The sequence below is a fragment of the Panthera pardus genome, unplaced genomic scaffold (genome assembly GCF_024362965.1).
Source record: "Panthera pardus isolate Hobbes unplaced genomic scaffold, ASM2436296v1 HiC_scaffold_125, whole genome shotgun sequence".
NCBI lineage: Eukaryota > Metazoa > Chordata > Mammalia > Carnivora > Felidae > Panthera > Panthera pardus.
Window position 1 is genome coordinate 264,967 of NW_026526683.1, and position 26,182 is coordinate 291,148.

The 26,182-nt window shown below is 42.4% G+C and overlaps 2 long non-coding RNA genes across 3 annotated transcripts; one reads left to right on the top strand and one right to left on the bottom strand.

The window, feature by feature from the left end:
* The first annotated feature begins 17,613 nt into the window (after nt 1-17,613).
* On the top strand, nt 17,614-22,437 carry LOC128776413 (uncharacterized). Its single transcript, XR_008421461.1, has 3 exons — nt 17,614-17,663; nt 21,140-21,232; nt 22,280-22,437. It is a non-coding gene; the product is annotated as an uncharacterized LOC128776413 (long non-coding RNA).
* On the bottom strand, nt 18,629-26,102 carry LOC128776412 (uncharacterized). 2 transcript variants are annotated; one of them, XR_008421460.1, is made up of 6 exons: nt 25,904-26,102; nt 25,761-25,789; nt 25,386-25,671; nt 22,573-22,726; nt 20,189-20,344; nt 18,629-18,748 (listed from the first exon to the last, which is right to left on the bottom strand). It is a non-coding gene; the product is annotated as an uncharacterized LOC128776412 (long non-coding RNA). The 2 variants fall into 2 exon arrangements; XR_008421459.1 differs by having other exon boundaries at nt 25,761-25,796.
* Between the last annotated feature and the right edge of the window lie 80 nt (nt 26,103-26,182).

Here is a 26,182-nt window from a genome sequence, read left to right on the forward strand (position 1 = left end):
AGTGGTCTTCCCGAAGGCCTGAGTTGAGGGCACAAGGGACCGTGCCGGTCAGGATCCGTCTTTGGCTGCCAAGGCCACAGACGTCGATCGGCCCCTGTTCGAGGAGGCCTCCGGAATCCTCTCGGTCAGCTGCACACGGGCCTGGGAAACCACATGGTGAGCTTGCAGCTTCCATGCCGAGTCAGCCTGCACCGCCTCTGGACCCCAGGCGCGTGGTCTTGTCAGACTTTGGCATGGGGTCCCCATGGGGAGGGAGCCTTAGCTAGGGTTAGGGTTTGGTCCAGGGACGTCTCCAGGGCTGAATCGACTCCAGTCTCGTGATCTCCCTCGAGGGCTGAAGTGAGGGCCCTTGCAGCAAGGCTGCTCAAGTGCAGGGTTAGGGGTCGAGGCCGGCTTAGGTTTCGGTGGAGGGTCCCTGATCGGTGTGGTGTTAGGGTTAGGGTTAGGTCCCAGGAGGCTCCAGGCGCCGAACCCACAGCAGGGCAGTGGTCTTCCCGAAGGCCTGAGTTCAGGGCACAAGGGACCGTGCCGGTCAGGATCCGTCTTTGGCTGCCAAGGCCACAGACGTCGATCGGCCCCTGTTCGAGGAGGCCTCCGGAATCCTCTCGGTCAGCTGCAGATGGGCTTGGGAAACCACATGGTGAGCTTGCAGCTTCCATTTCGAGTCAGCCTGCACCGCTTATGGACCCCTGGTGCGTGGTCTTGTCAGACTTTGGCATGGGGTCCCCATGAGGAGGGAGCCTTAGCTAGGGTTGGGTTTTGGTCCAGGGACGTCGCCAGGGCTGAATCGACTGCAGTCTCGTGATCTCCCTCGAGGGCTGAATTGAGGGCCCATGCCAGAAGGCTGCTCCATTGCAGGGTTAGGGTTCGAGGCAGGCTTAGGTTGCGGTGGAGTGTCCCGGTTCGGGGTATGGTTAGGGTTAGGGTTAGGTCCCAGGAGGCTCCAGGCGTTGAACCCACAGTCGTGCAGTGGTCTACCCGAAGGTCTGAGTAGAGGTTACAGGGAGGGTGCCAATCAAGACCAGTCTTTGGCTTCCAATTTCACACAAATACATGGCCCCCTGTAGGTTAAGCCTCAGGAATCCTCTCCGGCAGCTGCAGCCGGGCCTGGGAAATGATATGGTGAGGTTCCACATTCCATTCCGAGTGACCCTTTACTGCTTCTGGACCCCAGCCACGTGATGTTGTCAGAGGTTTATGGTTCAGTCCAGGAAAGTCGCTAGTGTCGAAGCAACATCAGTGTTTTGAATTCCATGGAAGGCTGAAATGAGGGCACATATTCTGACATGGATCTGTTGTAAAGTTAGTGTGATATATAGGGTTAGGTGTAGCGTGAGTATTCTGGTTAGGGTTACCATTAGGTTTAGGGTTAGTTCCCTGGAGGCTCCGGGTTTTTACCCCAGAGCAGAGTACGTGTATCCCCAAAGGGCTGAGTGGAGTCACAAGGGTGTGTGCCGGTCAAGATTATTCTATGGGTTCCAAGACTAGACATATGTATGTGCCACCCTTACTGTAGGCTTCAGGAATCCTCTCGTGCAGCTGCCGTCTCGCTTTGGAAATGACATGGTGATATTCCACGTTCCATGTCGAGTATTTCTTCATCAATTCTGGAACCCATGTGCATGCTGTTATTAGAAAATGTACAAATGTATATTTTCTGGTGGAATGATATCTCCCTTGATGTCTTTGCAGTGTTAAAGTGCTCTTCTATGTATGTATGAGTATCAATTCTTTACTTTAGGTTTTCAGTGTTTTGTGTATTGAATTCTCTCAGGTTGAGCACATGTATGTTTACAATTGTTGTATCTTTCGTTGGATTATACCTTTTATCATTATAATTTCCTTCTTTCCCTCTTCTTAGAGTTTTATTTTTAAATGTAAAAGGATGTCAACTTTTCATTGAAATATTCTTCACACATTTGTTGTATTAGTTTTAGGCATACATTGTAGTCATTCCATATGTCTATAAATTATGTTGTCCTTCAGCACAAGTGAAAGCATGCAACAGTATTATTACAGGATTAACTCTATTCAATTGGCTATCTCTTGTATCCCTAGGACTCATTCGTTCCATAGCTGGAAGCAGTTATCTCTCTCTCAAAGGTGTCAATTCTTTATCTAACCTAAATACTCTGGTGGTAAACACAATTACTTGCTCAGCATGTGTAAATTGGCCGTCTATTTTTCTGTGGACATTGCTTAAAACATTACAAATGATGTCATTATGTTAATAAATTCTGTTTCATTCTTCACTCAAAAACAAGGAGAAGGAAAAGGTTTCTTTGTGTCCCAGGCCCTGTCACTAAGACCCTTCCCATTGTGGAGAACAGGCGGAGTTGCCCAGAGCACCTTCAGTCCCTCAGCTGAGCGACCAAGGCCTTCAACTTTGCAGGAATTCCCATGGTAGCCAGCAGAGAGAGCTCAAGCACCACAGACCCGGAGGGGCGGCCTCCTCTGCCTAGGCAGTGATGGCCAGCAGAGGGCGCACCATCAGCTTTTCTGACCCAGGGCACTTCAGAGCAGGAAGGGCTGCTGCTGCTCCCAGAGGACACAGGGCCTCTACCACTGTCTCAGGACAGAGAGCAGAGCTGTGTTTCGAGCGGGTTCTGCCGCCCGCCCCAGGGGAGACCTTGGGAGCTTTGCAGCAACTTGGCATCTCCTGAGTCGCCAGAGAGAAGCTGCCTTGTTGTACTGAGTGCTGAGGAGGGGGCGCTGCGTGGCTTCCCTGGGCATGATGGTTGCAAAACAGCATAGGCCCTTGCATTTTCTGGGTTGTTCCCGTGTTTCATTCCTCAACTTCCTGGACAGTATTTGAACAAGTCGTATTTTATTAAAGGACTTGTGGATTGCAGGGTTCCACGACATCACCTCATAGATACAGTCGATGGTTTGTTCCAGATTCAGGCTTGTTTCCGGGAAGAAACCCTGACAGAAATTCAGAAGAACGGGAGCTGCATTCCATTAGGACTTGAATACACGAAATGTTTGTCTCAGGACCTTCTAGAAGAATGAGCTGTGACCCACTTTCCGAGTCCTGCTGGAACCAGTGACCGAGGTAAGGGCACAAACTGTCCCCCACAACATACATGCTTTTTTAAAAAATTTATGGTTATTTTTCCAACCTAATGAAGTGATTGAAAACTACAGAAAACCCCGTAGGTAGGTGTCTTAACCTTCTGATATCTATTACTTTAAATTGCACTTAGTAAACATACAGTGTAATATTAGTTTCAGGTGTACAATGTAGAGCAACACTTCCATGCGTCACCTGGTGCTCATCCCAGGTGCACTTCGTAATCCCCAGAAGCTGTTTCATCCATTCCCCCAACTCATTGTGGAACCCCTCAGTTTGTTTTCTAGTTAAGAGTGTTTGTCACTGTCTCCTCCTCCCCCCCCCCAATTTGTTTTGTTTCATTTCCATGTGTTAGTGAAATCATCTGGTATTTGTGTTTCTCTGACAGGCTTATTTCACCCAGCATAACATTCTCTCCATCCACCTCGTGGAAAATGACAAGATTTCATGTTTTTATGGCTAAATAATATTACATTCCATATACTACATCTCAGTTTATTCATCAGTTGATGGATGCTTGGTCAGTTTCCGTAATTTGGCTTTTGTAGAAAATGCTGCTGTAAACTCATGGTGCATGTATCCCTTTGAAGAATTATTTTTGTATTCTTTCTGTAAATACCTCGTAGTGAAATTGCTGGATCGTAACATAGTTCTATTTCCATTTTTTTTTTTTGACGAATCTCCATGTTGTTTTCCAGAGTGGCTGCACCAGTTTGCATTCCTTCCCACAATGCAAGAGGGTTCCTCTTTCCCCACATCCTTGCCAACACCTGCTGTCTCATCATTCATTGATTTTAGTCATTTTCACAGATGTGACGTGTTATCTCATTGTACTTTTGAATTGTATTTCCCTGAAGACGAGTAATGCTGAGCATCTTTTCATGTGTCTCTTGGCTATGTTTATGTCACCTTGGGAAAATGTCCATTCGTGTCATCTGCCCATTTTTAATTGGATTTCTCATTTTTTGGGTGCTGTATAACTTTATATATTTTGGACAGTAAACCTTTATCAGATGTCGTTTACAAATATTATTCTGTAGGTGTTTTAGTTTTGTTGATTATTTCCTTTGTGACAGAAGCTTTTTATTTTTATGAAGTCCCATTATTTTTGCTTGTGTTTCCCTTACCTCAGGAGATATATCTACAAAGATGTTTGTACAGACAATGTCAAATAAGATACTGCCTGTGTTAGGTATCCTCTGGGATTTTTATGGTTTCAGGTTTCACACATAGTTCTTTATTCATGTTGGATTTATTTTTGTGTATGTTGTAAGAAAGTGGTCCGTTTGTGTTTTTGTTTTGTTTTGCAGGTTGCTGTCTAGTTTTTCCAAAACCACATGTTGAGGAGACTTTTTTTAAGTTTATGTATTTATTTTTGAGAGAGAGAGAGAGAGAGAGAGAGAACATGCAGAAGAGGGTCAGAGAGAAATGGAGAGAGAGAATCCCACGCATGCTCTGCACTGCCCTTAGATCATGGTTGGAGCTGAATCCACAGTCACACGCTGTGGAGACACACATGTGTCCCAAGAGTATCTTTTTTTACCCATTGGATATCCTTTCCTGCTTTGTTGAGAATTAATTGATCATATATGTATGAGTTCATGCCTGGGTTTCCATTCTATTGGTCTCTGCGTCTATGTTTTTGTTGTTGTTGTTGGTTGCCAGTACCATACTGTTCTGTTTAGTACAGCTTTGTAATATAACCTAAAGTCTAGAAGCGTGATGTCTCCAGCTTTAGTTTTGGTCTTCAATTTCTTTTGGCTGTTTGGGGTCTTTGTCACTCCATACATATTTTGGGACTATTTGTTCTAGTTCTGTGACAAATGTTTTGTTTGTGTGATAGGGATTTCATTACATGTGTAGATTGTTTTGTGGAGTGTAGACCTTTTAACAGTATTTTGTTCTTCCTATCCGGGAACATGAAATGTATTTCCTTTTCTTTGCGTCCTCTTCCATTTCTTTCATCAGTGTTTCAAAGCCTTTAGAGTACAGATCTTTTACCTCTTTGGTTAGGTTTATTCCAGGTATCTTGGGGTATTTGGTGCACCTGTCAATGGGATTGACCCCTTACTTTCTCTTTCTGTTAATTCATTATTTGTCTACAGAAATGCAATAGATTTATGTACATTGATTTCTGTATATTTTGATTTGTTGAATTCATGTATCAATTCTAACAATTTTGAGGGGAATCTTTCATGTTTTCTATAGAGACCATCATGTCATTTCCAAATACTGAAAGTTCTATTTCTTCCTTGCCAGTTTGGATGCTTCTTATTTCTTTTTGTTGTCTGATTGCTGTGGCTATAACTTACAGTACTATGTGGAATAACAGTGGTGAGAGGGATCATCCCTGTCTTGTCCCTGACCTTGGAAGAAAAATTTCAATTTTTCCCCATTGAGGATGAGATGAGCTGTGGGTTTTTCATAGATGGCCTTTATTATGTGCAGGTAGGTTGAGTACCAATATACTTGCTAGGGGGTTTTATCGTGAATGGACGTGACATTTTGTCAAATCGTTTTCCTGCATGTCTTGAAAGCATCATATTGTTCTTATCCTTTCTTCTATTACTGTGGTGCATCATGTTGATTGATCTGTGAATGTGGAACCACCCTTGCAGTCCGGGAATATATCCCACTTGATTATGGTAAATGATTCTATTAATGTATTATTGACTTTAATTTGAAGGTATTTTGATGTGGATTTATGCATACATATTCATCAGGATATAGGTCTGTAGTTGTATTTAAATTTTTTTTAACATATTCAAAGTATTTATTTACTTAGAGACATAGAGTACATAAAAGTGAGGGAGGGGCAGAGAGACAGGGAGAGGGAGAATCCTGGCCATGCTCCACACTGTCAGCACAGGGTCCAACGTTGGACTCGAACCCATGTGCTGCAAGATAATGTCCTAATCCAAAATTAAGATTTGGACACTAAACCCACTAAGCCACACAGGAGCCCCGGCAGTTTTCATTTTTAGTGGAGGCTTTAACTGGTTTTGGTATCAGCGTAATGATGGCCTCATAAGATGAATTTGTAAGTTTTCCTTCTTTTTTTTATTTTTATTTTTTGTAATAATTCAAGAAGAATACATATTATCTCTTCCTTAAATGGATGGTAGAATTCATTAGTGAAGCCATCTGGCCCTGAACTCTTGTGTTGGTGGGAAATTTTTTTTATTACTGATTTGATTTCTTTCTGTTTTCAGATTTTATGTATCTTCCCATTTCAGTTTTGGTAGTTTGTGTGTTTCTAGGAATTGTTCCATTTTTCTCAGAGTGTCCAATTTGTTGCATATAGATTTTCATAATATTATCTTCTAACTGTATTTTTGTGGTGTTGACTGTTATTTCTCCTGTGTTATTTGTGATTTTATTTACTTGAGTCCTTTCCTTCTTCTTTGTGAAAACTCTGCCTGGGAGGTTTTCATGTTGATTACTGTTTTCAAGGAACCAGCCCCTGGTTTCATTGATTTGGTCTAGTGTCTTTTTGGTTTCTATATTCCTTATTTCTGCCGTAATCTCTATTATTTCCTTCCTTCGGCTGTTCTTCTCATTCCTTTAGTTATAAGTTAGGATTGTTTGGGATTTTTCTTGCTCTTTATGGTAGGCTTGTACTGCTATATACTTCCATCATAGACTGCTTCTGCCGCATTCCAAATATTTTTACCAGTGTATTTTCATTTTCATTAGATTCAGTGTATTTTCTCATTGATTTCCTGTTTGACCCATTCATTTGGTAGCATGTTATTTAACCTCCCTTTATTTGTGGCCTTTCCCCCTTAGTGTGTGTGTGTGTGTGTGTGTGTGTGTGTGTGTGCGCGCACGCTCATGTGGTTAACTTCAAGTTTCTTAGCTTCGTGGTCAGAAAAAAATGCTTGGTCTGATCTCTGTCTTTGGATACCTGTTGAGGCCTGCTTTGTGACCTAGAATATGATCAGTTACGGAGAATGCCCCATGTGCACTTGAAAAGAATGTGTACTCTGTCATTTTAGTATGGAGTGTTCTGAATATATCTGTTAAACCCACCTGGTCCAGTGTGTCATTCAAAGCCATTGTTTCCTTGTTGATTTTCTATTTACAGGTTCTGTCCATCGATGTGAGTTATGTGTTAAAGTCCTCTAACATCGTTATATTATTATAAATGAGTTCTTTTATGGTTGTTGTTAAATGTTTTATATACTTGCTGGTTGCATGTTTGGGGCATCAAAATTTAAAATCATTGGATCTTCTTGTTTGGTTGTCCCCTTTAGTATGAGACAGTGTTCGTCTTCATCTCTTGTTACAGCTTTATTTATTTTTTAAATTTAAGTCTTAGTTGACATACAGTGCATTCTCGGATTCGTGAGTAGAATTCAGTGATTCATCCCTTACATACAACACCCAGTGCTCATCGCAACAAGTGCTCTTCTTAATACAGGTCCCCCATCTAGCCCAGAGCTGACCCATCTCCCTCCATGAAACTTCACTTTTTTTTTCTCTATCATTAAGAGACACATGTGGTTTGTTACCACTCTTCTCTTTTCCTGCCCCCTTCCCATGTTTTCATCTGTTTTGATTCTTCAATTCCACATGAGTGAAATCATATATTTGTCTTTCTCTGATTGACATATTTCACTTAGCATAACACATTCTAGATCCATCCACATCATTGCAAATGGCAGGATTTCATTCTTTTTGAAGCTGAGACATATTTGATTGTATATACATATGTATGTATGTATGTATGAATATATGCACATAACACACACACACATGCGTATACATGAATACACAGACACACACATACACAGACCCCACAACTTCTTTATACCTTCATCAAACGATGGATACTTGGGCTTTCTCCATAATTTAGCTACTGTTGATAAAACTGCTATAAATATTGGGTGCATGCAATTTTACTACTAGGTATTGACCTAAAGGGTACCAAACTACAGTCTCGATTTTAAAGTTTTTTTGCCCGATATAAGTATTGGTACTGAGTTTCTTTTGATACTATTAGCATGATAAATGTTTTTTCATTCCCTCAATTTAAATCTGCAGGTGACTTAAGTCCAAATAAGGCTTTGTAGGCAGCACCTAGATAGGCCTTGTTTTTTTTGTTTTTTTTTGTTTTTTTTTGTTTTTTTTTTTGTCCATTCTGTCCCCCTATCCAATGTCTTTTGATTGGAGAATTTAGTCGATCTACATTAGAGTAAATATTGATAGGTATATATTTAGTGCCCTACTAGTTGTTTTACCATTGTATCTTGATGTTTTCTCTGATCCTTTCTTGTCTGTAACAATTTTGGTCTTTCATTTCCGCTAAAAGAGCCCGATTTATATATTCTTTTCTTTTGACTGGTAGTATATTTCTTTACTTATTTTTAATATTTTTTCTTTTTTAAAATTTAAGTCCAAGTTAGTTACCTTATAGTGGAATACAGTTTCAGGATTAGAATTTAGTGATCCGTCAATTACAAAATATATCCAGTACTCATCCTAAGTGCTGTCTCTAATGCCCATCACCCATTTAGCCCATACCCCTATTCAGTAACCCTCCAGGAACCCTTAGCTTCTTCCCTCTATTTAACGGTGTCTTATCGTTTGACTCCATCTCTGTTTGTATCTTATTTTTGCTTTCCTTTCACTACGTTCTTCACTGTTATGAATTTTCTCATCTGTGGAATTTAATATGATGTGTCTTTCTCTGACATATTTTGCTTATCATAATAAAGTCCAGTTCACTCCACGTTGTTGAAAATAGCAAGATTTCACTCCTTTTGATCGCCGTGTAATATTCCATTGTATGAATATACATCTTCTTTATCCATTCATCTGTCAATGGTCATTTGGCATCTTTGCATAATGTAGCTATTGTTGATAATGCTGCTATAAACATTGGAGTGCATGTGCCACTTGGAGTTAGCATTAATGTATCCTTTGTGTAAATACCTAGTAGTGCAATTGCTGGGTCCTAGTGCAGTTCTATTTTTGGTTTTTGTAGCGAATCTCCATACTATTTTCCAGAGTGGCTACACCATTTTGCATTCCCACCAGCATTGCAAAAGCTTTCCCTTTGCATCCTTGCCAACATCTGTCATTTCCTGAGATGTTAATTTTAGCCATTCTGATAGGTGTGAGGGGATATCTCATTGTGGTTTTGATGTGTATTTCACTTATGAGGAATGGGTTTGAGCATCTTTTCACGTGTGACCAATCTGGATGTCCTGTGTGTTAAAGTGTCTCTTCATGTCTTTTTCCCATTTATTCTCTGGATTATTTGGCTTTTGAGTGCTGAGTGTGATAAGTTCTTGATAGATTGTGGATACTAACCTTTTATCTGATATGTCACCTGCAAATATCTTCTCCCATTCCATTAAGTTTCCTTTTAGTTTTCCTGATTGTGTCCTCTGCTGTGCAGAAGCTTTTTATCTTGAGGGCCCAATAGTTTATTTTGGTTTTATTGCCCTTGCTTCTGGAGAAATGACAAGCAAGAAGTTGTTGTGGTCAGGATCAAAGAGGTAGGTTGCCTGTTTTCTCCTCTAGGATTTTGATGGTTTCCTGTCTTACATTTAGATCTTTCATCCATTTTGAGGTGTGTTGTGTGTGTGTGTGTGTGTGTGTGTGTGTGTGTGAGAGAGAGAGAGAGAGAGAGAGAGGGAGAGAGAGAGAGAGAGAGAAGTTTAAGAACATAGTCCAGGTTCATACTTCTCACTGTCCAGGTTTCCCAGTACCATTTGTTGAAGAGACTCTTCTTTTTCCTTTGGATATTCTTTCCTGCTTTGTGAAAGATTATTCAGCCATATGTTTTAGGCTCCATTTTTGGGTTCCCTATTCTGGTCCTTTGATCTATGTGTCCGTTCATGTGCCCGTACCATACTGTCTTGATGATTGCGGCTTTCTAATGCACCATGAAGTCCAGAGTTGTAATGTCTCCATCTTTGTTTTTCCTTTTCAACATTACTTTGGCTCTTTGGGGTCTTTTCTGGTTCCATACAATTTTAAGATTGTTGTCTCTAGCTCTGTGAAAAATGCTGGTGTTGTTTTGATAGGAATTACATTGAATTTGTCGATTGCTTTGGATAGTATTGACATTTTAACAATATTTGTTCTTCTAATCCATGTGCATGGGATGTTTTTTTTTTCATTTCTTTGTGTCTTCTTCAACTTCTTTTATAGACGTTGTATGGTTTGTTCTTTTAATTTTTTTAATGTTTATATTTGAGAGAGTGAGCGAGCAAGTGAGAGCGCATGAGCGGGGGGGTGGGGGCAGAGAGAGAGAGAGGGAGACACAGACTCTGAGGCAGGCTCCAGGCTCTGAGCTGTCAGCACAGAGCCCGTCAAGGGACTCAATCCCACAAATGCAGGATCATGCCCAGAACCGAAGACGGCACTTAACCGACTGAGCCACCCAGGAGACCCTCTATTGTTTTAACTGTACTGATCTTTTCCCTCTTTGGTTGGGTTTATCCCTGGGTATTTTATGGTTTTCAGTGCAGTTGTAAATGACATCAATTCCTTGATTTCTCTGTTGATTCATTACTGGTGTATAGAAATGCAATCAACTTCTGCATATTGATTGTATATTCTGATACTTTCCTGAATTCCTGTATCAATCCTAGAAGTTTTTTGGTGGAGTCGTTCGGATTTTCCACGGAGAGTATCGTGTCTGTGAGCAGGGAAAGATTGATTCGTCCTTGCCAACTTGGACACCTTGTATTCTTTTTGATGTCTGATTGCTGAGGCTAAGACTTCCAACAGCATGGTGAATAACAGTGCTGAGAGTGGACATCCCCGTCGTGTTCCTGACCTTAGGGGGAAAGCTCAGTTTTTCACCATTGAAGATGATATTAGCTGTGGGACTTTCATATCTGGATATTCTCATGTTGAGGCATGATACTTCTATCCCTCCTTTCATGAGGTTTTTTTTCATCAAGAAAGGATGCTGCTGCATTTTGTCAAACGTTTATTCTGCATCTATTGAGAGGATCATGTGGTTGTTATCCTTTCTTTTATCAATGTGATGTATCACATTAGTTGATTTGCAGATATTGAATCTATTGTGCATTCTAGGAATAAAATCCACCTCATTGTCCTGAATAATCCTTTTTATGTATTGTTGGATCCGGTTTGCTACTTTTTGTTGAGAATTTTTGCATCCAGGTTCATCAGGGAAATTGGTCTGTAGTTTTCCTTTCCGGTGGGGTCTTTGTCCAGTTTGGACTCAAGGCCATGCCGGCCTCATAGAATGAGTTTGGAAGTGTTCCTTCCATGTCTTTGGGCATGACCTTATCTTGTCCTTTCACTTGGGATGCATTCCTCTTGTCTTGGCATTTTGGTTGAGTATTTGCCTTCTCTGTTACCAAAGCTCATTATGTTACCTGCCTCTGGGATGAATGGCTATATGAAGAGGAGATCATCTAGTGTCCAGGGCCTGGCACATCACGGAGTGTCTGCGGTGTGTGTTGCATGCACTGTTTTGTGTTCTGGCTGCACTATCCTTCAAGCCAGTTGTATGAGCAATGTATGGTCCTTGGCCAGAATGTTGTGAGACTTTTCTAGGTCTGCTCCGATCTGCTTGTTAAGTGAGACTTGAAATGATTGCCACTAGAAGTGAAGCCCTGCATAACTGTCTGGTCAAGAGAGGTGTTATGGTCATGGGCTTCCCCTGGTCTTCTGGGGAATGGGCCAGCTCCATTGTGACTGAAGCAAGATTGAATGACCTTGAAGGCCAGTCTCGCCAGAACACAGGAAGTTGGGGTTGTCGTAAGCAGCTTAGGCACCCAGTGTGGGGATTGCCTTGGTTCCAGCAGATGGCTCTGTGGTTTTTTTTGCCTGGGGGGTGTGCAGAGCAGGGTAATGGCGCCACGCAGCTCCTCTGTCCTAGCTCTTTGTCCCCTCATTGTGAACACTGCTTCTCAGGGATGCTCTCCACGATGAGTGTATAATCTCCCCCACGGTGTGCACCAGGAGTTGTACAGATCACTGATTCAATGCCATCTGCCTGCAAGTTGTTGGCTGCCTTCTCTTCAGGAGTAGGCCAGTGCCCTCATGGCTGTATCCCAGCCAAGCATGCTAACCTTTGAAACTACACATTCTCGGGGTGCCTAGATGGCTTGGTTAAGTTTCTGACATTTGATACTGGCTCAGATCATGACCTCTTGGTTGTGGGATTCTCTCTTTCCCTGTTGTCTTTCCCCTCCTTTGCATGTGCTCTCTGTCTCTAACTTGAATAAACTTAAAAAAGAAATAGTGGCATGGAATACCTAATTTAGGCAAGACTGCCTCTCTGAGGGGAATGGCAGGGATCTATCAGTTAAATTTCCAGCACTGACTAGGGAATTCTTTGCTGACTGGTTAAAGGTTACATTCCTGAAGGAATGAAATTAGGTTTAGTGACATGTGGCCTTACCGTAAGTAACTCCATGATGGGCCTGTGATTTTTCTTAACATTCCAAACCCAAATTTTTACACATACATTTTTTTCATTAAATGTATAGCCCTAAATAATACTTTAGGCATCTACTGCCGGCCCAAAGATCATATCCTGTGAAACTGTGACCATCTCCTAATCATAGGTAAAGATCGACTCTGTGGCTCTAAGATCTTTGTGGCTCTAATTTACTTTGATCTATGTTACTAAGATCTTTGTGAGTATGGGTTACTGCTGGCCTTTTGAAGTCTTTGACGCAGGGACCCCCGGCCAGGTTGCTGACCCATCACTTAGGCACAGAAGTACCCTTTACAAGTCACCCCGCCCTAAAGCGTTGTCTTTCCCTCTGGTACTTCTGGGGCTTACCCTTTGGCAAGTCACATATCCTCATGCAAACATGTCAGTGTGGACCAGAGAAAGCTCCTTGCCTGTGACTCCCCCTTCATGGTCAACTCTTATCCTTCTGAAACCCTTTGAACTCCCTATCGTTCGTCCAGTCTTTGGATGTCTCTTTGATTTGGAAATATTTGATTCTCTTGTATTCCTGCTAAAAATATACGTGAAAATATTAAAGCAAGGGTTCTTTACAATAAGTGAGCCAGTCACAATGCTTCATCTGGCCGCGTGTATGCTTTTATTTTTGACGATGTTCAGGCATGATGTGAAGTACATCCTGTAAACTCTGAGTATCATTCATTATCTAGCATGACCACCTTTATGGAAAGCCATTCAATGACATGATCGTTCAAGATCAGAAAAACACTTAATTTACATACCACATAATAGAGTGGTATATATGTACGTTATTATCTTAAAATATGTAAAGTAGATGTTTCTATGAAGTGTTTATCATGCATTCAGTTTTCTGTACCATGAAAGCTAGTATTTAAATTAAACAATAGTAAGAACAACAAGAATAGGTACATGTACATCACGAGTAACTAATACTGGAACTGGTGATATAATCTTATGTGTAGAAAAACCATGATTACTAATAATCTATTCTATCATGATGGGTTTCTATTTACCAAAAAAAATTGGGAACATAATACTGAGTATCCACATACATCAGACTGTTTTCTCACTATTGATGTCATAATGGTTGGTACATGATCACAATCAATGCATCAAAGAGATATGGTAGTATGAAGTAAAGTTTATATTTGTATTCAGATTGCTTCGGTTTTAACCTCTCCTAGCCCAGACTCATCCCAGCTGGCACGTTACAGTCATCCTGTCTCCTTACGCTCTACTAGGCCATGACAATTTTTAGATTTTTCCATATTTTTCATAAGGTGCAAAGTTTTGAGGGTACGTTTGTAGAATGTATTTTGTAGAATGATCCTTGGTTGGGATATGTCTAACGTTTGTTCAAATGCTTAAGCCAGAGTTATTGTGTTTTGGAGCAGAAGATCCAGAGGCATAGTGCCATCCATAATTATCACTTCACATAAAGATTGTTTATTTTGAAGATTGGGGTCTTTTTTGGTTCCATACAAATTTTAGGACTGTTGTTCTGTGAAAACTGCTGTCGGTAATTTGATAGAAATTCCATTAATTCTGTCAATTGCTTTGGGAAGTATAGACTTTTTCACTATATTTGTACTTCTGATCCGTGAGTATGGAATGTCCTTCCATTTCTTTGTGTCATCTTGAATTTCTTTCATCACTGTTTTATACTTTCTGAGTATAGGTCGCTCACCACTTAGGTTAGATTTATTCATAGATATCTTATTTTTGGTGTATGACTGTAAATGGGACTGTTTTCTTAATGTCTCTTTCTACTGCTTCTGTATTGTCTACAAATGCAACAGATTTCTGTACAATGATTTTGTATCCTGTGACATTGCTGAATTCATTTATCAGTTCTAGCAGTTATTAGGTGGACTCTTTAGGGTTTTCTATATATAGTTTCATGTAATCTGCAAATGGTTTCGTTTCGTTTGTCTGCTGGCTGTGGCTAGGACTTCCAGTAATTTGTTTACTAAAAGTGGTATGAGTAAACATCCTTGTCTTCTTCATGACCTTACAGGAAAAGCTCTCAGATTTTCCCCATAAGGTTGATTATAACTGCAGGGTTTTCATAGATAACATTTATTACGTTAATGTATGTTTCCTGTAAACCTACTTTAAGGGGTTACATGCATGAACGGATGTTGTACTTTGTCAAATGTTTCTTTCTGCATGTATTGAAATGACTGTATGCTTCTTTTCTTTTAACGTTTATTAATTTTGAGAGAGACAGAGCGTGAGCAGGGGAGGGGCAGAGAGAGAGGGAGACATAGAATTTGAAGGAGGCTCTTGGATCTGAGCTTTCAGCACAGAGTCTGAAGCGGGACTTGAACTCAGGAATCATGAAGTCATGACCTGAGCTGATTTCAGACTGTTAAAGGATGAGCCACCCAGATGCCCCGATCATCTGGTTCTTATCCTTTCTCCTGTTGATGTATTGTATCACATTGATTGATTTGCGAATATTGAACCACCTTTGTAGCTTGGGAATAAATCCCACTTAATTGTGGGATATATTTACAGTTGGTTTATCTTCTTTTTGGATTGTACCATTTACTGGTATATACTCTCCTCCTCTGTGTCTTGTTATGTACTTTTTTGAGTGTATTTTTTCTGATACAAGTATTGCTACCCCAGCTTTCTTTTGACATTCATTTGTGTGATATTTCTCTATCCTATCATTGTTGAGCTGTAAAGTGGGTCACTTGTAGGCATCTGAATCTGTTTTGTTTTTTCATCCATTCTTAGACCTTACCTCTCTAGATTGGAGCATTCACTCCATTTCCCTTCAAAATTGATTGTTATGTATATATGTATTGCCATTTTATTGCCTGTTTTGTTGTGGTTTCTAATGATTTTCTCTGATCCTTTCTTGCCTTTCTTTCATGTATTGCTTATTTTCTTTAGTGATATATTTTGATTTCTTTATCCCTATTCTTAGCATATTTATGACTGGTTTTAGGATATGGCTACTGTTAGGTGTTTATATAACCTTTTCTGCATTGAGCAGTTTGTATTGATGGTCATTTACCTTTGAACCCATTACTTTCTCCTCCCTAGGTTTTTGGTAAATGTTATTATATTTCAAATCCATTTCTCTGAGTACTTTAACTGATTTTTTTCCAGAAATGTTCATTTTTTACTTGAATTTGTCTTCTACCTCTATACTGTCACTGTTGGTCTCTCCTTTCCACTCAAAGAATCCCTCTTAATATTTCTTGCAGGACTGGTTTAGTGGTACAAACTCCTTTAGTTTTTGTTTGGGGAAGTCTGTGTCTCCTTCATCCTGAAAGATAGCCTTGCTGAATAGAGTATTCTTGGCTGCTGATTTTTCCATTCAGCACTTTGAATATGTGATGTCACTCACTTCTGGCTTGCCAAGTTTCTGTTCAGAAATATGTAGCAAGCCTTATGGGTCTTCCCTTCTAAGTTAAGGACTGTTTTGCTGCTTTTACAAGTTTTTCTTTATTCTCACCCTAATTTGTAAGTTTGCTTACAATAGGTTTGTGTGTTGGCCTGATTTTGATGGGAGTTCTCTAGTCTCCTGGATGTGGATGTTTGTTTCCCTCCCCCAATTAGGGAAGTTTTCAGCTATTGTTTCCTCAAATAAATTTTCTACCCCATTTTCTCTTCCTTCTGGACTCCTACAATATGAATACTATTATCTTTCCTGTAGTTACTGAGTTCGCTTAGTCTCATCTCATGTTGCAGAATTCTGTTCTCTCTCTTTGGTTCAGTGTGATTAATTTCCATCACTCAGTCTTCGAGGTCACTAGTTTGTTCGGCTGCTTCTTCCATCCCTCTGTTCATTCCAGCAAGCATGTTTCTCCTTGATTGTGTCCTCAGTGTCTAACTATGTTATATCTTACCTCTGTCAGGGGTCTCACTCTTCTACTCATTCCACAACTCCAGTGAGTATCCTTATGATCATTGCTTTCAAATCTGTATCAGGTATGTTACCTACATCTCTTTGGCTTAGTTCTCTGGCTGTGGCTTTGACTAGGTCTTTCATTGTAGATAAATATCTCTGTGTGTCCATTTTGTCTGTCCCTCTGGCTCTATTTCTCTGTGTTAAGAAAGTCAGCTGTGCCTTCCGATCTTGAAATGAATGCCGTTATTAAAAAGAGGTCCTGGAGTCCTCAGCAGTGCACGTCTCCGTTTATAGGACCTGAACCTTCAGGAGGATATCGTATGGGTATTGCTCACTCCCTGCTGTTGTGTCTGGGTTACTTTTCCTTTCAGTGCAGGGGTCTGCACTGAATGCGTGCCTGTTGTGGGCTGTGCTTGCTCTCAGTGGTGTCAGTGGGACTCAGGCAGGCCAGCTGAGTCAAGAATCAGCATGAATACATGTGTCTCCTGTGGCCTAAGCATTGTGTGAAATGCCATGTATACGTTGCCTCTCTACACAGGCAGGGACCTGGCTATCACTCATCCTCCTGGATAACCCAGTGCTGGGTCAGCTGACCTCCAAATACCAGGATCTAAACTCAAGGGAATTCAGCCCCCCTGGGTTTTAATGCCCAATGTTGTGGAGATTTGTCTTCCCTGTGTTGCTACCTGGTGTGAGGGCTCACTTTTTCTGCCCCTTCTGCAGGCAGACAGCCTCCACCTTTCTGACCTTCCTAACCTTTCTGATGCAGCTTCTCTCTATTTAGGTGTGGAGTTTCTTCTGCCAGTCTTTGGAATGCTCTCTGGTTCATGGACTTGGATGTGGATGTTATGCAGTTGAAAACATGGGACAGCGTGAGCTCAGGGTCTGCTTACTCTGCTATTATTAATTTTTTAAATGTCTTATTATTTTGGATTTTTGAGACATGGGCTGACTCATATCACCCGTGCACTTCAGGATTAGAAAGGAACGTTCCCACATTTGCTTCTAGTATATTGTGCTTTGAAACTCTCTTTAATGAGGTATAATTTACATATAACAAAGAGCCTCAATTTAAAGGGTATAATTTGATGAGACTTGATCTCATGGATACAGCACCATGAAGTCATATGGTTGCTCTCTAAACCTTAAATCATGATCCCTTTGTGTCTAGAGCTAATGTTGCTTTTGAAGTAAGGACTTTTTTTTTTTTTAACGGTTTCGGATATTGGCCAGGTGTCTGAATGCATGCACTAGGGTACCTACCTCCTTTTCGGATAGACTGTATTCCCGTAAGTTTTGCCATCGCTCTACCTTTGGACTTTATCCTGCGTTGTATCTTTCAGTCTGTTCACTTAATTTTGTTGCAGTACTTTAATGCTGAGGGATGCATAATTGGATTGATTTTCACTAAATGGTACAGGCTGCAGTTCCAATCGTGACAGAAAGCACATGCTTCCTGTGTTAGGTACTCAAGAGCAAGGCAGATACCCTGGGCACTTGAGCTGAGTATGTCACTCGGTGTTTTGCCAGCCCTCTTCCCTTCCGTGGGAGACAAGGGTCTCGTTTTGGTCACACAGAAATGTAGGTGAAGTCAGCAGAGAAGGGTCCCTTCTCCTCTCTTCCGTTTGTCTCTCAAACTCCCTGTCACTACCTTCTGCCTGTCCCTTTCCCTGACTCACTCCCCCAGGCCCACTGCTCCATTCCAGCCATGATAAGGGTGTCCTCCAGCTGCTGGTCTCTGCTCTGCCATCACTCAGTGAGGAAACTACAGGAGGATTATGTAGTTCATGGGTCTGATCAAGAAATCTCTGCTCCTCAGGGTCCTCCTACACGTGGTGCTGTCTGTGGAGACCTGGCATCCTGGGCGTGGGTCTGACCCTCACTCCTCTCTACAGCTGGTTCCTCATCCTTCTCCACCATTAGATCTCAGCCATTTCCTAAGGACAGATACCTGTCTGACCCCAAGGCACCATGGAGTCAGGGAATATTCCCAAAATAATTGAGCATAAGCACCCCATCAATCTAGATATAGGTAGTTCCCATCACCCCGGAAAACTCCCTCAGGTTCCCCTGCACAAAGGGTGATCTTGCTTCTATCCTCCATCACCACCATTTCTGGCACTTTGTTACCTGTGTGTACAGGAACCCCACTGTGTGCACTCAATGGGGAGCGAGAGTAGATGGCCCTAGAAGCAGACGCTGACACAGAGACAAAACGATGAAAGGTAGATTATGGGACAGTAAGAAGGACAAAGTGGAGGGGACATGATGGGCAGGGAAAGCATTCAGGTAGATCTGACACCTTCTTAAAATGTATATACAAACACGATTGTCTGTCACCATGCAGTCCTCTTCAAATTTCAAAAGAGTTGTCCTATAAGGCAAAGAGATTTTGGTTTATTCCCCTGTGATCTTATGTTTTCCTACATGCATTCTGTCTTCTGTAGTTTATCTGTGGCCTCAGATGAACATTTTAGTGTGTGGCTGCCTCTGTGAGATTATGTGTAATAGAAAATGATTATCTTCAGATCTAGGTCTCTGAATGTACATATTCTCATACTTATCTTTTCTTTCATTGTGTGACAGGGCCCGAATTCTAATAGAAAAATGAAGGACATTGTCTTATTTTTTAAAACAGTGATTCCCACTCCCTGGGCTGAGTTGTTAACAGTCTTAGTTTAATGAACTCCCGTGACCATCTTTTTTGGAGGATCATTGTGTGGATATCTTAATTGAAACTGTGAGAAGCGTGAGGGGACAATTCCCAGAGATTTTGCAGATGATTTCTGCACTGAATGTCTTCTTTTTCTCTTGTTCTTGGAAACAAATGTTATCCCTGTTTTCACAGATAACACAGCTGAGGCTCTGTGTAGGTCCCACTGAGAACTGGTATTAGGGCTGAGACAGCAGGAACACAGGCAAAACCTCAGTATATTGTGAGAGAAGTTTGAGGAGATGCAAAGCTGTAGTCACGATGATGACAGGGGTCCAGTAGTGGTGGCATCTGGCCAGCCCTGAATTGTAGGATGACTCAGCTGATCTAGACTCTGTCTCCACTTTTAGTCTCACTGAGGGATATGAACTTGGGCATACAGCATTTTCATAAGACCAAGTTAAATTCCCCATATCTCCAGGGCTCTTTTCCCCCCACAAATACCAGAACCTTCAGGAAAATCCAGAGAGACAAGAATCTTTTTACATGATTACCTGCGTGCACTTTGGCAACACACTGATATTTTGGAGATGAACGGTGCATTGTGCACTGATAGTAATCCCACACAGCACCTCCGTATGGACCTCACACTCCCTGCTCAGGCTGCGGCCAGGAATGACCTCCCACTGCATCTCACTGACCCCAACACCCTACCCTCTGCACCTCCTCAAACTCTGCTTACTGTGCTCAACTTCCCTTCTATTCCTGTATGATTCAAGGTTCCCCCGTTTTTGCCCTGGATCCTTCACTGGTGTTTCCATTTTGGTGATTACAAGGTCTGAATCATTTAATGAATGTCCCTCTTTCACACGGGACACCTGATGCTCTAAAAGTTAGAGAACCCAACACATTGTGTCTCCAACATACGCACCAGTACTGCTGATACGTCTGCTTTTGTGTAAAAACTCCTCTTTCATTTGACAAGAAAAACGTATAGCTCACTGTATTACAGGGACATGACACTGCCCATTGTATGTATGTCCTGAGAAACTTGAGATATGCTACGGTGTCCTCAGGCAGTTTGTAGTTGGATTGCCAAGACTCACAACCATCTCTACATCATTGCCACAGTCAATCATGAAGAAGATGAATATACTTTACCAGCCACTCATCCAATTCAGGTCATCTTAACAAATAGAGTAGGTGGAGGAGGGGGATGTGGCCTATAGCCCATGACTGGTGGTGAAGGGTGGTCCACCGGGTACAGCCTGCAAGGCAATCCTGGGAAAGGACCAGGACTCTTGCATACAAAATAGCCTGCGGAAAAGAAATGAGAGGTATGTTCATAGGACAGAACAGAGCACCAACACCAGCAAAAAGCAGAAACCCAAAGCAGCAGTGCTCATATCCTACTAGTTTCCCCACCACCAGATTCCAAGAGGGCAGCATCAGTGCCAAAATCTCTACCCATACTTTGGGTTCCACTTACAGCTTTGGGGTGGGAAGAGGATGTGATTGGGGTAAACTAATGTCCCCACGTGTCTGGAAACGTAGAAACAGCAAGGGCCCTTTTCCTAGAAGATTTATAGGCTGAATACTAAATTAACACAGTAGCATATTCCAGATAGGAAGGCAACTATGTCCAGGATCACACTCCACCCTTCATCCCCTCCACCACAGAGGCTGTTTATTGTGCATGTGAAGAACTACAGAATGAGAAGGAATGACAAAGCCAGTGTCCACACATGGAATCATAGCCCTCGTGGCTCAAAGTTCTGCCTCTAAGCCCCTGCCTGTGCCCAAACTACTGTCCCGACAATGGGGTCTCCTCCTCTCTGGAAGTGCTATCCATGGGCACAGAGACATATGGGGAGATGGGGATCCTGAGGGCCTGTAGAGGAACTGGGAAAGCATGCTCTTAGAGAAACAGGTGGCCTATACACGTTAGTTGGCCTATACATGTTAGTTAGGTTCAGCTAATTTATTTGAATTCAGAGGTACTTCTCAGCTTAAGTACAGTACATTTTGCAGGGTAATTGTGTTCTCTGGAAAAATGAGCTGAAATTCTAAAAGACAAAATTAACACAAATGCACTTTGATGTCTGGTGTAAGTTTCCATGTTTTAGCTGTACCTGTGACACAGGACACGAGAGAACGTGCTCAGGTGAACACAAGCGAAGGACACCGTGGGGACTTGCCACACAGGTAATTTTGGATTTTTTCTCTTCACAAATTAAGTTCCAGTGCATGTTTTCTATGACAAATATGCCACCTCTTATAGTTCAGAGTGTGTGTGCCCAGGGCACACCTGAAGGGATTCTGGACAGCATGTTTACCAAAATGCTGATAGGTATGAAATTTACTTTGTCTAAGACCATTGTAAATGACACATGCAAAAATATAAGTTGGAGTGAAGGCAGTTCGCATTTTCAAGTTGTAAGGATACCCACAGATTATTCTGAGCACGTTAAAACCCTCAATAGAAGGAAACAGGAGAGGAGGAAACAGCAAGAGCAATGATTCCACATTGAGGAGATCCACAAAGAATGAGGCAAGGTAGGAGACTTCCAAGTGGAGTGTGGTGTCATCCTCCTTGATTTATTCCAGGAACACATTAGAAAAGCCCTATGGCCCCCACCTTTAGGCATGCTTAGCTGCTCAAGTTACCACAAACAGATGCCAGCTGGGAAAGAGGGAAGCCTGTAGACTCGGCGGTAAAGGTTTTGCATTTGGGGAAAAAAAAAACAAAAACAGCAGACAGCCCATACTTCACACAAACCAGAGAAAATGGCAGGAGGGTGTCCTGTACAGAAAGATGTGGCGGTCTGTAAAGAATTAGAACTGAAAATGGCCACAGCATTTACTTTGTGCTTCACGGCAGTTTTGGCAGAGCCAGTGTCGATGTCACTCTTGGTTGTGACTCCTACTTCTGGACCTACAAAAAGCTCTAGAAGGGATGGAGGTTTATTCTGACTTGAGTAGACTGTTTGGAGGTCAAAAACAAAACAAAAAACCCTCCCCTCATACTTCGAACAACTTAAACTCTTTGTCCCAGTGAGATCCCAAATTACATGCACAGGGTGTCTCACATGCCTCCGGTGATACCCAAAAAGAACTTGAAGAACCATCCCTTGTAACTTGATGAAGACTCCTAAAAGCCCTGACTCAGATGTATTCACTCAGCGAACAACTATGGATGGCTGGGGGCACAACTAGATGGACGTACGTTACATTGTGCCTCATGCCTCACAGATCCCAGCACGTGGACTGTGTACAGGGCATTTCTGCTGAAGCGCTATGTCTGATTTTCTGCATACGGCCCCATTCCTTTTCCACAAGAGATGCCTGTACCAACCCATTGTGGGGGAAAGGACAAAGATGAGATCCTGAGAAACTTTTGAGGAATGTGGTAATGGCAGCAGACACATTCCCCTTGCATCACAATATCTGTGGTACCGCCTCTACACCTTGGCCCAAGACCTAACAGCAACAAAATAAGGTGAGTGTGTTTTACAAGTCAACTCCTAGTGCTCAGATCATCTTACCAAGTGTTGCAGGTGGAGGGGTTCTGAGTGGCCTCAGGGCCACTAAGGTTCAGGAGGTGGACGTGCGTAATAGTCCATGGGGGTGGGGCGTCTCCAGGGTAGGGCATGCAGAATCGTCCAGTTAACAGAGGAGGTCCCCAGGATCCAGACTGCCCTGCAGAATTGACAGCTACATCCATATGCCAGACAAGAGAACCAATACCAAAAGCAGCTGTAACCCAGAGAAGAATGTGTCAGCACCTGCCACCTTCTCTACCACCAGGATCCAAGAGAGTAGCATCAGTACCTGAAAACTCTGTCCCTGCCACTGGATACCACCTACAGCTTGGGGTAGTAGATGCAAGAGGTTAACCTACTGCCACCACACATCACTGCCCATGTCTGTGGAAGAAAATGGCAAGGGTCCTGTCCTAGAGGGTTAACAGAAGTAATTACAGATTAATGAAGTAGCATTCTCCAGACAGGCAGCCATCGATGTCCAGGTTCACCCTGCATCCCTCCTCTACAGCAACTCCAGATGCTCTGCTTTTGGTATATTAAGAACACACACACACACAAAAATAAGTAGGAATACACGGCTCATATTCCGCTCATGGAATCACAGCCACTCCTGGCAAAACGTTCTGCAGCCGGACCCTCTCTATGCTTCCTTTGCTCTTCTCCCTGAGAAAGGAGTCTTCCCTCATGAAGTGTTGTCAAAGGCCTCTGAGACCTCTGGGGAGTGGAGGATGCCTGGAATCCTGCAGGGGAATGAGAGACCTCTGTGAAGAACAAGTTACTTGTGGTGAATGTCTACAAAGCTCAGATGTGTTCATCTTAATTCATAGGGAATTCTGACTTTAAGCATACTACAGGACACAGAGTAATTATGTGCAACAGAAAAAAAGAAGGAGAAATTCACATAACAGATTTCATGCAAGTGTTTTGGTACAAAACTCCTGGTATGTGTCATGAGACTGTATGAGCTCTAACAGTGACTGGGGACACAACCAAAAACTGCTCATAGAAACACAATTGAAGGACACAGTGTTCAAACTATTTTTACCTAAGGTATAGGTGGAGGATTCCAGGCAAGTCATTTACCAACAAAGACAGGAAGGTGATGACTGATGACACTGGCTTTATCTAGGACCACTCTAAATGGCACAGGGCACAACATATAAAGTTGGAGTCATGAGGTCGTTTCTAACCGGTTCATCTCCTAGCCAGAATCAAGAAAGAAAGACACAGCAACCACACTCTTCCCACCGAGGTGAGGTCTGCAAGGGGTCACCCAGGCCAGGAGACTTCTGTTTGGAGTGTGCAGTCATCCTCCTCTCGTTATTTCTTGAAACTCACGGAAAAACCTAAAGGTACTCAGTCTCTAAGCGCTTTTGGCTTCTAAACTTACCACAGAAAGCTGACAGACTAAAAATTGAGAAGCCTGTGGGCTCCTGGGTTATGAGTATGCGTTTCGAAAACAAAGAAGAAATAGACATAGCACACAACACGCAAAACAAGACAAGGCTGGGTGAGCGTGCTGTACATAAAGATGAGGGTTTCCCAAAAGAGTTACAACTGAGAATGGCCCCGGCATTTACCTTGTCCTTGTCTGCATTCTTGGTACAGCCAGAGTCGCTGTAACTCACAGAGGTTTCAGCAGTTTCTCAATCTACTAAAGACCCTAGAAGGGACAGAGGTTTATTCTGCTTTCAGAGGACTGGGCATAATGAAAACAATCCCTCAACTCATTCCTCAAATATCTTAAACTTTTCCCTTCAGTCAGGTCCGTGACCAGAGGCAGAGGGTATCCCACATGCCTCAGGTGACCCCCAAGGATAAGGGAGAGAACCATCCCCTCACCTTGATAAAGACCTCACGGTGCTCTAGTTCATGTTGTTTCATAATTAATCACATAACTGTGGACAGGTCAGGCACAACTAGCAATTTAGAATTCATCAGTAAAACAGTTTTCTCAGTATACATCATGGGAAATCACGATTTCATTACAGATAAAGAATTAATATGAGGATGCTTGGATTCATCATCCGTCTCTTAATTTTGGCTCAGGTCACGATCTCACAGCTTGTGAATTCAAGCCCAGCATTGGGTTCCTCACTGACAGTGTGGAACCTGCTTGGCATTCTGTCTCTGCCTCTCTCAAAATAAATAAACTTAAAAAAAAAAAGATTACTGGTTTGGCATATATCCTCAATGAGTCCTCAAGAAGCGTGCATTTCTTCCGACTTCAGGCAAATTGTTCAATCTCTCAGCTTATCTACAAGCTGCCTTCCACATGAGAGCAGTTAGTATATAAGGAAAGACTAATTTGACACTATAGAGAAATGGGAAACTGTGAGAAGTTAGCAGTGAAGCTGCAGAGTTACACTGATACCATCAGGGGACTAAGCTAAGCTTTATGGAACTTCAATTGAGGGATGTAGGAGTACAGTTCCCAAAAACAAACAAAAAGAAAGACCGTTAAAACTAGTGAATAAATGACCTTCTCCTCAAATAAACTAAAGTCTTCACATTGAGTCCGGGTGGGAAGAAGGATGAGGCCCATGTCCTGTCATCCTTTCCAGGCTCTTCAGACAGGGGGATGCTAGAGGAGGTGGGAGGGTCACCGGTAGAGGAGGGGCATGAGCTCCACCAGTCTCAGGGACAAGTGCCTCACTGACTGCGGCAGCAGAGGAGAACACCCTTCTGTCACCCCTTCAGACCACCTGCTGTCCTTAGTGCTTGTGATTCTTTCCAGACCACACAATGATCATCCACAGGAACAAGCTGCACAGCAGAAGTTAGATTGCGGCACATCACAACGTGCCTCTTACCTCTCCTCGGAGGGTTCTGCGTCTCTGGTCTTGCAGCCATTGGTTTCTGCCTCGTGTATCCCTCAGGCAGCCTCTTTGCTTCCATCCCGTCCAGTCTTGGATACAGAAAAATAATGGACTTCTATAAGAGTTGTAACACCACGTCGTCTACTAGACAACTAACAGTGCAGGCGTCATCCCTGGAAACACCCATAAAAACGCAAGTCAAATGACCACACCTGTATTTCAAGTAAGCGACCTCCCTGCCCTGCTCCACCATCTCCCTGTCCCAGATCTGAGTCTTGATCTGGGGGAGAAAAAACACATCCACCTTCAGTCGGAAGGTGGTGCCACACTGTGCACCAGAGAAAGAGGAGGAAACAAGAAAACACTTACCTAGTTGTCCTGAGCATTCTTCTCATGAACTGCAAGCTGAAAAAGCCAACAATGAAAAGCCTGTGGTCAGGGATTCCAAGGGCCACTACACTCACCCGCGTGAGGTGCTAAGGCTTCAGTATGTCAGGCAGAACTCAGGTTACCTGGTATCTAAAGGGGAGCTCTGCCTGCTGCAGCTGTTCCCGTGTTTGTTCAATTTGTTGCCTGTGAGTTACAATTGCTCTTGTCAGATAAGGCCCAATATTGGGTATGATTTTAAATAAGCTGCCCACGTTCCCAACAACCTCATATCTGTCCCCTGATACAATTTATTCTTACACATGAAACACTTTGCCCATGATTATCAATGACCAGTAGGATCAAAGCTCTTGTTACATCCTTTCCTTACTCATTATTCCATGCCTGTAGGGTTCAGAGTTCAT